This window comes from Rosa rugosa, chromosome 4 (genome assembly GCF_958449725.1).
Source record: "Rosa rugosa chromosome 4, drRosRugo1.1, whole genome shotgun sequence".
NCBI lineage: Eukaryota > Viridiplantae > Streptophyta > Magnoliopsida > Rosales > Rosaceae > Rosa > Rosa rugosa.
This window is the reverse complement of record NC_084823.1, coordinates 45,191,783-45,202,999: the sequence shown is the minus strand read 5'-3', so window position 1 is coordinate 45,202,999 and position 11,217 is coordinate 45,191,783. Positions and strand designations below refer to the sequence as shown.

The 11,217-nt window shown below is 39.4% G+C and overlaps 1 long non-coding RNA gene and 1 pseudogene across 1 annotated transcript; both read right to left on the bottom strand.

The window, feature by feature from the left end:
• Positions 1-404: 404 nt before the first annotated feature.
• LOC133744893 (cytidine deaminase 1-like) lies at positions 405-922 on the bottom strand (annotated as a pseudogene).
• A 5,473-nt stretch (positions 923-6,395) lies between these two features.
• LOC133746495 (uncharacterized) lies at positions 6,396-10,850 on the bottom strand. The gene is made up of 8 exons (XR_009864196.1): positions 10,276-10,850; positions 9,880-9,969; positions 9,625-9,715; positions 9,108-9,171; positions 8,056-8,250; positions 7,454-7,645; positions 7,289-7,340; positions 6,396-6,641 (listed from the first exon to the last, which is right to left on the bottom strand). It is a non-coding gene; the product is annotated as an uncharacterized LOC133746495 (long non-coding RNA).
• Positions 10,851-11,217: the final 367 nt, after the last annotated feature.

The window sequence follows — 11,217 nt, the reverse complement described above, 5'->3', positions numbered from 1 at the left end:
GTTTGGGGGTGTCATCCTCTACTCTCAATTTTGAATTTTTACCCCCCAAACTTTCCAATTTCAATCAGCCGTGTCTAATTTCTCAGATTCCGTCCAAATTGGATGTTAACTCTGATGATCTAACCCACTTTGAGGGCTAAAATGGTCATTTCAAGAGAAAAAAAAAATATAAAAAAAACCCTCTCTCTTTCACTTTCGAGGATCTCTCTCTCTCTCTCTCTCTCTCTCTCTCTCTCTCTCTCTCTCTCTCTCTCTCTCTCTCTCTCTCTCTCTCTCTCTCTCTCTCTCTCTCTCTCTCTCAGATCTGCAACTCCAAAAATGGAAATCGAAACCCAAACAAAGCAAAAGGCACCGCCCATGGCAGCACTAGCATACAGCTACAAATCATCTCTTATTCTATTCATTCACACATTTAGTGTTTTCTCAATAACCACGGGCACGTCCTCGGCGAGGAGGTCTTTAGGGCTGAACCGGTGGGGGATGAGGGGGCTGAATTGGCCAACGACGTGTCATTTTTGTCGCTGTCGTCTTCTTTGGCCTCAGCAGAGGTGTTGAGGATCTTGATATCTTGGGCGCGGCGGATTTCTTGGAAGAATTGGCGGCAATGGCCGCAGGGGTTGGTGGAGACAGCGACGTATTCGAGGCGGGGCTACGACTGGATTGAGAGATTGGTGCTGAGGAACTGCTCGGCTTGGACGTAGTAGTGGAGGGGGAGGCCCGGGAACTCGAGGTTGACTTCGAAGAAGACCTAACTCGAGGACTCGTACCCGAGGGCTCTGATGGGGAATTTGGAGATGAGGACCCGGGCGAGGGCCTTGGCAGGCTCGACGAAGGACGGGATGAGCTGGACGACAGTGAGGCCCTTCTGCTTGGCCATTGACTCGACCTCCGAGGCTTCGATTACGAATCTGGGTCGGTCCATTTTCGGGGAGAGGTGGTGTTTCGAGTCGACCTGGGTTTCAGGAGTGGGGGATTGGTTTTTGGGATCAGATTGAGGATCCGAGAGATGAGGAGGAAGAGCGAAATGAGGGAATGTGTGCAAATTCGATTTTTGGAGTTGCAGATAGAGAGAGAGAGAGATAGAGGGATTTGGAGAAGAGAGAGAAACCCCCGAAAGTGAAAGAGAGAGTTTTTTTTTTTTTTTTGGTTTTTTTTTTGTCTTGAAATGACCATTTTAGCATTCAGAGTGGGTTAGATCGTCAGAGTTAACATCCAATTTGGACGGAATCTGAGAAATTGGACACGACTAACTGAAATTGGAAAGCTTGGGGGGTAAAAATTCAAAATTGAGAGTAGAGGGGGTGACATGATGACACCCCCAAACCTGAAGGGGGTAAACTGAAATTAATCCTATAATTTCATAGTCCATAATCGAAGTAAAATTTTGTTCATAGACAGTGAAATGATTTGTCCCGATACTTCTAAAGATACAAAAATTCTATTCATCAATTTTTTCAAACGACTAATCTTTATTAATTTTTCTTATCTATAAAAAAATGATTTGAATCTCAAAGTACTAAGTGCTTACATGACATTCAAATCATTCTTTATTTGAGATGTCGATAAACGAATGCCTTCTCCAAAAATAATTAAATCATTAAGCATCTTCGACAACAACAATAATGTTATGTTTTGTTCGGAGTGCATATCAGAAGTGTTCTTCAGTGTCTAAAAATTCATCTATATGCGTGTGTGTGTGTTTTATATCATTGTATTATAACATCATCCTGATAAAATACTAAAATTTAATCGATATGCTTCTTGATTTATATCAGAAATTAATAAAATTGAAAGATCTAATAAGGTACCTGGTTCCTCGAGAATGAGAATTAATTGTTGAACGAACCTCATAGCAGCAAAAAGAGAAGTTAGATTTCGCTGCTGATAAAAATGCTAAAGGAGATTAGAGGAATCCCCAAATTTCTAACAATTTTAAGAAAATAATAATAAGCGTGGTTTTCCATAAACTTAAATAACCAAAAAGGTTAGCACACTTGGTACACTAATATGCTAATACAGTGTAACACTTGGTAGACATGCTGATATGGTAATTATAAGACAATTTCACTGACAATAAAGATTACGGTGGATGGGTGAAATTTCACAAGAAAAAAAAAATGGTAAATATCCTAATATAAGAAAATTGACAGCACACTTGGTACGCTAATATGCTAATACAGTGTAACATTTGGTAGACATGCTGATATGGTAATTATAAGACAATTTAACTGACAATAAAGATTAAGGTGGATGGGGTGAAATTTCACAAGAAAAAAAAAACGGTAAATATCCTAATATGAGAAAACTGACACTTACTGCACATCTTCTTTGTCACAGCCCAGTCCACATAGCAAGATATTATTTGAATATCCGCTTTGGGCCCCGCTCTCACAGTTTTGTTATTGGGCTCCCACTCAAAATGCATTTTACTATGACTACGAGGAGGTGAGTCTACACATATAAGGCACATCACTTCCTCTCCCTCGGGAGATGTGAGATCTCACCTCACAATCCACCCCCTTTAGGGGTTCGACTCCCTCGTCTGCACACCTCTGGATATAGAGTGGCTCTGATACGTCTGCACACCTCTGGATATAGAGTGGCTCTGATACGTCTGCACACCTCTGGATATAGAGTGGCTCTGATACCATTATGTCACAGCACAATCCACATAGCAAGATATTGTCCGTTTTGAGACCTGCTTGCACGGTTTTATTATTGGGATTCCACCCAAAATCATCGTACTATGAGGAGGTGAGCCTGCACATATAAAACACGTCACCTCCTCTCCCCCAAGCAATGTGGGATCTCACGTCTTTTTTCTGAAAAGAAGAAATAAAAAAATAAAATTATTGGTTATATTGTTAGGTTATTTTATTGAAATTAAATTCATTTGCATTATGGTTAAGTTGCATATTCATTATCGCAAGGTTTGAACTACATGTTATTGCTAGTGATGATCTATTATAATAGACATTTCAGCAAAATGTTGGGGCAATTGGTAACAAATCTTTATATATAAAGCAATTAGATTAGTCTGTATCACCACTGCTTGCGATCTGGAACTATATAATCATTTCTCATCTAGGGTTAAAAAACTATAATAAATTACACAAATGTGTTTGATCGGTTAGAGTTAAAACACTATAATAAACTTCTACCTTGACAAGAAAATCTTAGATTAGCAATATGCGCTACACGCGCTTCCAATTTCTTCATGATCCATTCTCATTCTGATAGTGCGTCCTTGGGATGTTGTTGTCAGACGGGTTATTTAGGCGGTGTAACCTGACGAGCTCGGTCTCTAGGCTTAGCCAAGGGTGTGGCCACAGTAGGTGCGGTAGAACCCTGTTGATCCTTATTGAATCCATTTGGGTTCGTGGTGGTCAAAGAGGATGGCTGCTTTCAGTGTTAATGATAGTTGCAGGTAGAGTGGCTGCGGGTTCCAATCATGGCGATGGGGGGATCTATAGGTGGTGGTCGGTTTTGCCAGTTGGCGATTCAGATATCTCCTGGATCTGATTAGGTGGTGGGTCGAGCAGTCTGCTACCGTTCGGTAACGGTGGTGCATTGGCGGGGTAGCCGCCAGATTGGTTTGACGACAGTGGCAACTTCGAAGTTTGTCAGACCTTTGGGTGGCATTGCGACGACGATGTTGTTGATGTTGTGACGCAGTGTTCATTCATCGTCAGTGTCCTGGTCATGTCCCTTTTGGTTGGGCTTTAGGTGTTGGGCCCTATATTTAGGCTAGGTCAATGGTTCAATTTGGGTTAGGTCTCTTTTTGTTTTCAAGTTGTTTTTTGTTAAGTTTTATTTTCAATAAGTTCCTACTGTCTTTTTGTGGGAGTTAATGGGGTTCGTCCCGGCTTATGCACTTTGTGTGCCTAGTTTGTCCTAATAAGGTGGCGAACCATTTGTTTTGTCAATTAGTCGTCTCTTTTAGTTTATTCTTCTAAGTGTAGGTAATTTGCGAGTCAATGGTTTATTGGGATTACTTTTATATATTTTTCCAAGAAGTATCTACTTTCATCATACAATAATTGAGTGTTGATTGTTGAGGCGGGCTAGTAGGTAGAAAATGATTTTTCCTTGAGAAAGAGAGGTGTTCTTGGTGGTCTATAGGCTCTCTTGCAAAGCGAGCTTCAGTGTGTTCTTAATGAGCAGTATTTGTCAAGTTTTGAGTCCCTCAATTCAGGATGTCAAAATTGATGTATACCTATTAAGTGCTTTAGCTTTGATTAATGAAATGCGTTCGATTAACAAATAAAGGGTGTATGCTGGTTCTTATTTAGGTTGTAGAATATGTTATTAAGGTATTTATGACGACAGTTTTGGGTGTATCATCTTGAAATTGCTTGCTGAAGTACAATATTGGGATGACCTCTTTAGATAAAAGAAAAAAAAAAGAAAATAAACTTCCACAAAGTCGCTCATACACTTGCCTGAGTTGCTTGCATATGGTGCAATTGATATTTTGCAAGGAAGTTGGACCTCCTTGGTTCCATGAAGTATTAGGCCATCTCCAGTAATGGAGGGCTATATTGGGTCTGGGTCTAAATTTTAGCCCTCAAAATATAATTGTATAATAAATGGTCTCCAGCTAGGCCTGGCAATTCAGTCAATGACCCGTTAACCGCCCATTAACCGCCAGCTAAAAACCCATTTATTTCCGCCCAATAACTTAACGTGTTAATGGACTGCCAACCCGTTAGTTAACGGGCGGAAACGGGTTGCCCAACGGAACCCATCGAGCCCTGTTAGAAGAAAAAAAAACGTTTGAGTGTCTAACCCTCACTTCTCTTGCAGAGTCACAGCTCACTCTCCTCTTCTCCACACAAGCCCTCTCTCCTCTCCTCCACCAACCCTTCCATCGACCTCAAACGCACCGTTTCGAAACTCAGGCAACTCCTCCTCCCCTCTCCCAATCACATCCTCCAAAACCTCGCCGCCAACTGACATCTTCACCCTCTCCGGCACCATCCTGATCCTCTGTCCCTCGCACACCGAGCCCTTCAGGGTCTCGCTGAACGCGCACCGGAACCAGCTGCCAGAATCTTTAGTGGGCTTCAGGAGGGGAGGATCGGCCATGGCTTTGAGAAGCTGTATTTGTGGTGGTGGGCTTGATCTGTTAGGGGGAGGCGGTTGGTTCGAGGGTATGGGATTTGGGTTGGAGTGGTGAGGGTATTGTTCATGGCTCACAAACTCTCAGTTCTCTCTCTGCTTCTCTCTTTCTCTATGAAAAATGGAGTCTTTTTGGAGTTCTGGACTTCTGGGGTTTTGTTGGGGAAGGAGGAGAAGAAGTGCAGTAGTCAAAACTAGTTTGTGTGGGAGACCTGTGATTGGCCAATGGGAGTTTGACAAGTGGTGAGGGGGGCTAGTTTTATTTTTTTGGGAGGTGAATTTACTGAAACCTTGGAGTGAATCTTTTCCCTACACTACTACACAAAAAGCTTCACACGACGGTTTTAAAACTGTCGTCTCACGTTTTGCATTTCCGTGGTCTATCGAGGCGTCGTCTGATGAAACGCTGTCAGACGACGGTTTTCAACCGTCGTATATCGATCATTGGGTCGACGGTTTTCAGCTAACTCCGTCGTCTGATGGACCGGCAGATCTGCCGACATGCTGTCGACAAGATGTCGACAGAAATATGCCGTGGTGTGACTTCTACTCATACCACGGTTTTATTTTTAAAACGTTGTGCAAATTGTATCCATACGACAGTTCTTCCAGCATAGATGTGGTGTGACGACTTAAAAATTCAGTCCATATGTGCTTTCACACGACAGATATAACTCTAACCGTTGTACTGTGACATTTGAGACGATGGTTTTTGCTAATACTTGTTGTCTATGTGTGTATCCCACAATGATATCAGTAAGAACCGTCGTGTGAATTGTAGAAATTTTGTTTGATTCCACCCTATAATCCTCATCAGACGACATATTTTCCATTTTTCCTACTGTTGTTTGATTTGGTAATGGTAAGATTCAAATTAAGCTGGAACCAAAAATTGACCAAATAAACAGTAATTTTCTCATAATAAATAGCTATTACTAGCGAGATAGCCCGCGCAATGCTGCGGGTTTGTTTGCTTGCTAAATTTCACACATTCAGTCTTAAGAAACATTGAACATTTACATACTCTGAAACAGTGCACATTTACATATGCTCAATATTGTTTTGCATTTATACTTGAAAGAAGGTAAGGAGCGAGCATTTTGTGAAGTCTGCAGATCTGCTTTTCTTGGTTAATACCCTTAAATTCTTCTTTGAACTCCTCTAGATTTGCAGACTGCATAAAGGTACAAAATAGACAGCGATCTCGAGCTCACTATCCGTCTTCCTACCACATACAAAGGGAACAAAGATAACGTTACGTGCCATGGTGGGAAATGTAAAACCGAAAAAAAAAAAGGGAAGATTTCATATGTAACACAGTCTGCATTCTTATATAAGTTAATGCTATTTGCTTGAACAAAAACAAAACAATGAAAGATAATACTGTTGTCAAGGTCTACCACATCAAGAAAACTTGATACCAAGAACAAATGAGAAACAAAATTCACAGTTCAGAAAGGAATACCCGAGCATTACTTCAATCTGCCATGTCCTCTTCCTTTATATTTGTGTACACTTTCCTACAAATAAATTTGTGACCATTGTTAGCAAACTTCATATGACCGAATCCAAAATTTATTTCAATTAATGTATAAGGACTTGGAGAATTTATGTAATAGAATTTTCCAGAATGATAAAATGGCCTGGTGTTAAATGAGCTTAAGATATAAGAACGATATACACAATAAATGACTCATTTTCCAAACAAATCAATCACATTAAGTGGATCCAAATAATATCCAAATTTTAACAATGATATTGCATAAACAAAGGTTATAAAGTTTTAACAGGTGACCTGAAATGATAGTATACTGATCAACAAGCTTGCTGCACCAAAACCAAGGGCATAACATACAATCATCTTTACTAATCAAACTTTAGCCTAATCTAAGGAAGAACAATTATGAAATCAAACCAATATAGGTATCATCTCCCTTTTATACGTTCTACTAAATCATGCAATAAAGGGTTCCTAGCCTGAGTAGGTTTTATTGAACCTACATGCTGTATGGTTGCATTGGTTAATCCCAATATAAAAGGTTCGAGAAACTCTGAGCGCTTCCTTATTTCACCAGAGGTAACAAGTCTAGAAAACATCACAACTAAACAAAATTAATGTCTCACATATAACAGAGGGAAGAACTTTGTGAGAATTAAAGTCACTCACCATAGTCGGATACTGACTGATCACGGCTCCTAAGTATGAGCTCATCATGACTCTGAAAAATAATAAAATCATGTCCACTGTTAGTTAGGCATACAACTGAAAAGTAGGATACAATTTCAATTTTGAATTGCTAATGGAAAGAAAAGGTAAAGGAACCATCGGTACCTAATGGAACCATCGGTACCTAACGGATTCTTCATTTTCTTGAAGAACACTATGCAACTGCTCAAGGAATAACTGAAACCGTTTCCATATGGAAGAAAGATTCACATGACTTTGTCTGCACTCAAAAGCTTGTGGTTGCCGGAATGATCACCACTTTGTACACCAAAAATACTCTCTTCTGACTTTGATGTTCTGAAATTAACAAATGGGGTTTAAACTAATTCCAATTAGCCCTTGAACATGTAAAAATATATTGGTACCTAGATTTATACACCAGCCAGAGAAGAATCATTACATTCTTGCTCTCATTTTCTAAAACCTTAGAGATCCAAATTAAGCAAACCATATATCAAAAATAAAGTCTTTCAATTAAGAGTTCCACAGATAAAGGAAATGCCTGAATTCTATACAAGGTTCATACATAGACATAGATATATACCAGTTTAGAAACCTCAACACCAAACAAAGCTAGGCCACTTTAGTCTACAAGAAAACTAAACTCCAACCAGACTCAAAACTAAAACTCAGACATTTCAGGTTTGCAATATCAAAACCATTCATGAACGCCAAAGTAGAGAAGAGAAAAGCAAAAGGTCCCTCACCTTGATCACCAACATGAAAGCATCTCTATATGTCAAATGAAGAATACCCAGTATGGAATTTGGCTTTGATGAAACTTTAAATTTAAAGAGCCAGACTTTATTCTCTCCAGCTTTTAAACCTCAGGAAAAGGCTTCTCTTTCTTTTTTCACTTTGACAAGGACATTCACAGCAGTAAGATACCATCCATTCACAACCTATAACAGACATTTAGTATACATCCATGCTTTAGAGAGGGCAGCAGAATTTCAGGGGAAAAAAATGAAAAAAAGAAGTTACAAGTAAAAGTTCCATAAGCATGACACACAAAATTGGGGACGGACATTAAGAAATACAAGAAATCTGAAAATTATGAAGTAGCCGTATTACTGAATATTTGTGTAAGAACAGAGTGAGAAGGTGAAAAGGAAGCATGCATTGTAAGTCATTAAGTAGAGATCTGCAGATTGTTGGCAAATAGAGTAAGGAATAAACTGAAAGTATCAATATCCAAGTGCAAGCAAGAGTCTCATTCTTGATATCATCTATTTGATTCAAGTGACACGAAGGTCACATGCTATGAGAATGACACCTATTATGCAAATGATCAAATATCATAACTTCCTAGGAAAACAATGTATACTGCAGTAGTAGCCAATTAATTTATCCAAAATTAAAGATGGTTTCATAAAGTATATACATTCATATAGGCACAAAAGCAAATCTAAGAACAACAAACAGGGACAATTTGAGTTTTACCTCCCAGCGATACAAGGACATTCAGTAAAAAAAAAAAATCTTAAAAAAAATTAGTGGGTGTCCCCAAACCTGTTTTGTGTAGTATAGAAATCACTAGACAAAATATACCTGATCAATGGCCCTTCTTCTTTTTGTGTCTTTAGATTTCTGTCAAGCTACAGATCTTTCATTCCCTTCAGAGGATTCTGATCCAAGATGCAATTCAAAAATACAGAACCAATATTATCAGCATTGAGACAAATGAAAACCAAGCATTCTCACTCTCAAACAGAACTGGAGAACAACAAAATAATTGAACAACAGTGAACTTAAGTACCTTCCTAATCCCAACAGATTTTGCTTCATGTCAATTTTACACCAAAAATTTGAAAATGTCAAATCTGTGTTCAACAAAATCAATTCTTAAACACAGATATATAAGTGGTAACTCAACAAAATCAATTCTTAAACACACAAGTATTAAGCTACTTGATGGTTGCACACTTACACTTGAAAACTGGTTCTAAAATTGCTTTAAAAGAGTACAAATCCATACTATATATTTTCAAGGTGATATCAAAGGCATCATCAATAAAGCATTACCCCACTTTGAACGAGATTAAAGTGATGCCCAAAATAAAAAGCATCATGCTAAGGAGCATCTAACATGTTACTGCTTTGAATGTAAAGTTTCACTTATGAAAGTGTAAAGTTTAACTGATAGCTGAATATAATCATGTACTTTCTCAAAGCTCTGATTATGTGACTAGGATTAATTTCTGACGTTAAGCATGAGCTATAACTTTGACCAATTGAAAAAGATCATAACTTGAAACATAGAGAGACGTACACACCAGAATTTCCCATGCTCTTTTACACCGTAACAAGATCAGAAGCACCAAGATGTGCACTTGATCATATATGGCCTTCTCTATCTTTATATGCCTGACAATCAATAACAAACCAAATAAACAGAGGAAACCACCTCACAAAGAATCAAAAGGAGAAAGACCCATGAAGCAAAAATCAAAGCTTTGAACAATAGTGTTGGACACAAAAGAAGCAATTAGCCAAAGTTAGAAGCTAGCATAAGGGAATTTGTTAGTCACCTTCATGTTTCCTTTCCTTTCGATTCTGAACCAATATTTTGTGCTCAACCCACCACATATTGTCATCCCTCTCCACCCATCCAACTTTTCCTTCCAGATTTACAACAAGAACCATCTTCGTGACTTTTCACAAATTAAAAATGAGATCCCAATAGACAAACCAATATTGCTGCACTAAGTATAAACAAACCAAATGAGAAAACTCATCAACCCAAGTAAAAACCGAGCCTTTACTCGCTATCCAGAACCTAATTTCATTCAATGAGCCCTAACTTGAAGACCATAGCGAGCAAAATTTCAACAATAAGCCATAACTAGAAAACCCTAAACAGCAATATTCATCAAATTTTTCTCCTACATATAACGAATAGAGCCATAAGAAAATCAAAATGGTACCTGATTGTGTTATCGCTGGAGCTTCTCCATGGTCTCGCGTTGAAGCATGACGCCAAGCATCCCAACAAGGTCGACTCCGGCGGACGTGAAGAGTAGGCGAAGGTCTTTTGGAGGTCCTCCTGAGACCGATTTGGAGAGGGACTTGAACTGATCCAAGCTCCTCATGCTCGGAAACCCTAGCTTCTGCATCTTTGGAACTCGCATTGATCGCGTAAACCCTAGAAACGAAAAATCGCTCTCTTTCTCTCTCTTTAATTGGTGCTCTGAGACTTCCTAGAGGCTACCCATTAAGTTTTCTTCCCTTCCCTATTTCCCAAATCGAATAACCTAGCTAGAGGCAGAGATGGTTTTGGTCGGGGTTTGTCGAAGAGGGAGAGCTTTTGTTGGGGCTTGTCAGAGAAAAGATAGGTCGGGGTCTGTGGAGGAGATAAGGTTGGGGCTTGTCAAGAAGAGAGAGGGAGAGTTGTGTCGAAGAAGAGAGAGGGAGAGGGTCGAGGACTCGAGGTCTGTCGAAGAAGGGGTTTCTCAAGGAGATAAGGTTGGGTTTTGTCAATTCTTTCGTTCCCAAAATGAAGTATAGGCTAGGCGGCGTGGTTTTGAATAGCATTAAGAAGCCCTCAAAGGCTCAGACAATGGTTTTTCATATCTGTTGTCTGAATGCCCACTTGAAAATTTTCAATTTTGCTTCCTCATGCTGCCTGGTGACTGGTGAGAGGGAAATAAATTGGGGGGGGGGGGGGGCGAGTGGTGGGAAATGTTGGAGGGAATGTCGGTCAACATGTTTTGACTTGCAAATCTATTGATTCACACCACAGTTTTAAAGAAACCGTCATATAAACACTACATGCTGAGGAAATTTAAATGGTGTCAATTGGTGCGAAACTTGCCGCCTCTATAACAATTTAACCTCACACCACGCTTCCATTTATAAACGTCTTCTGA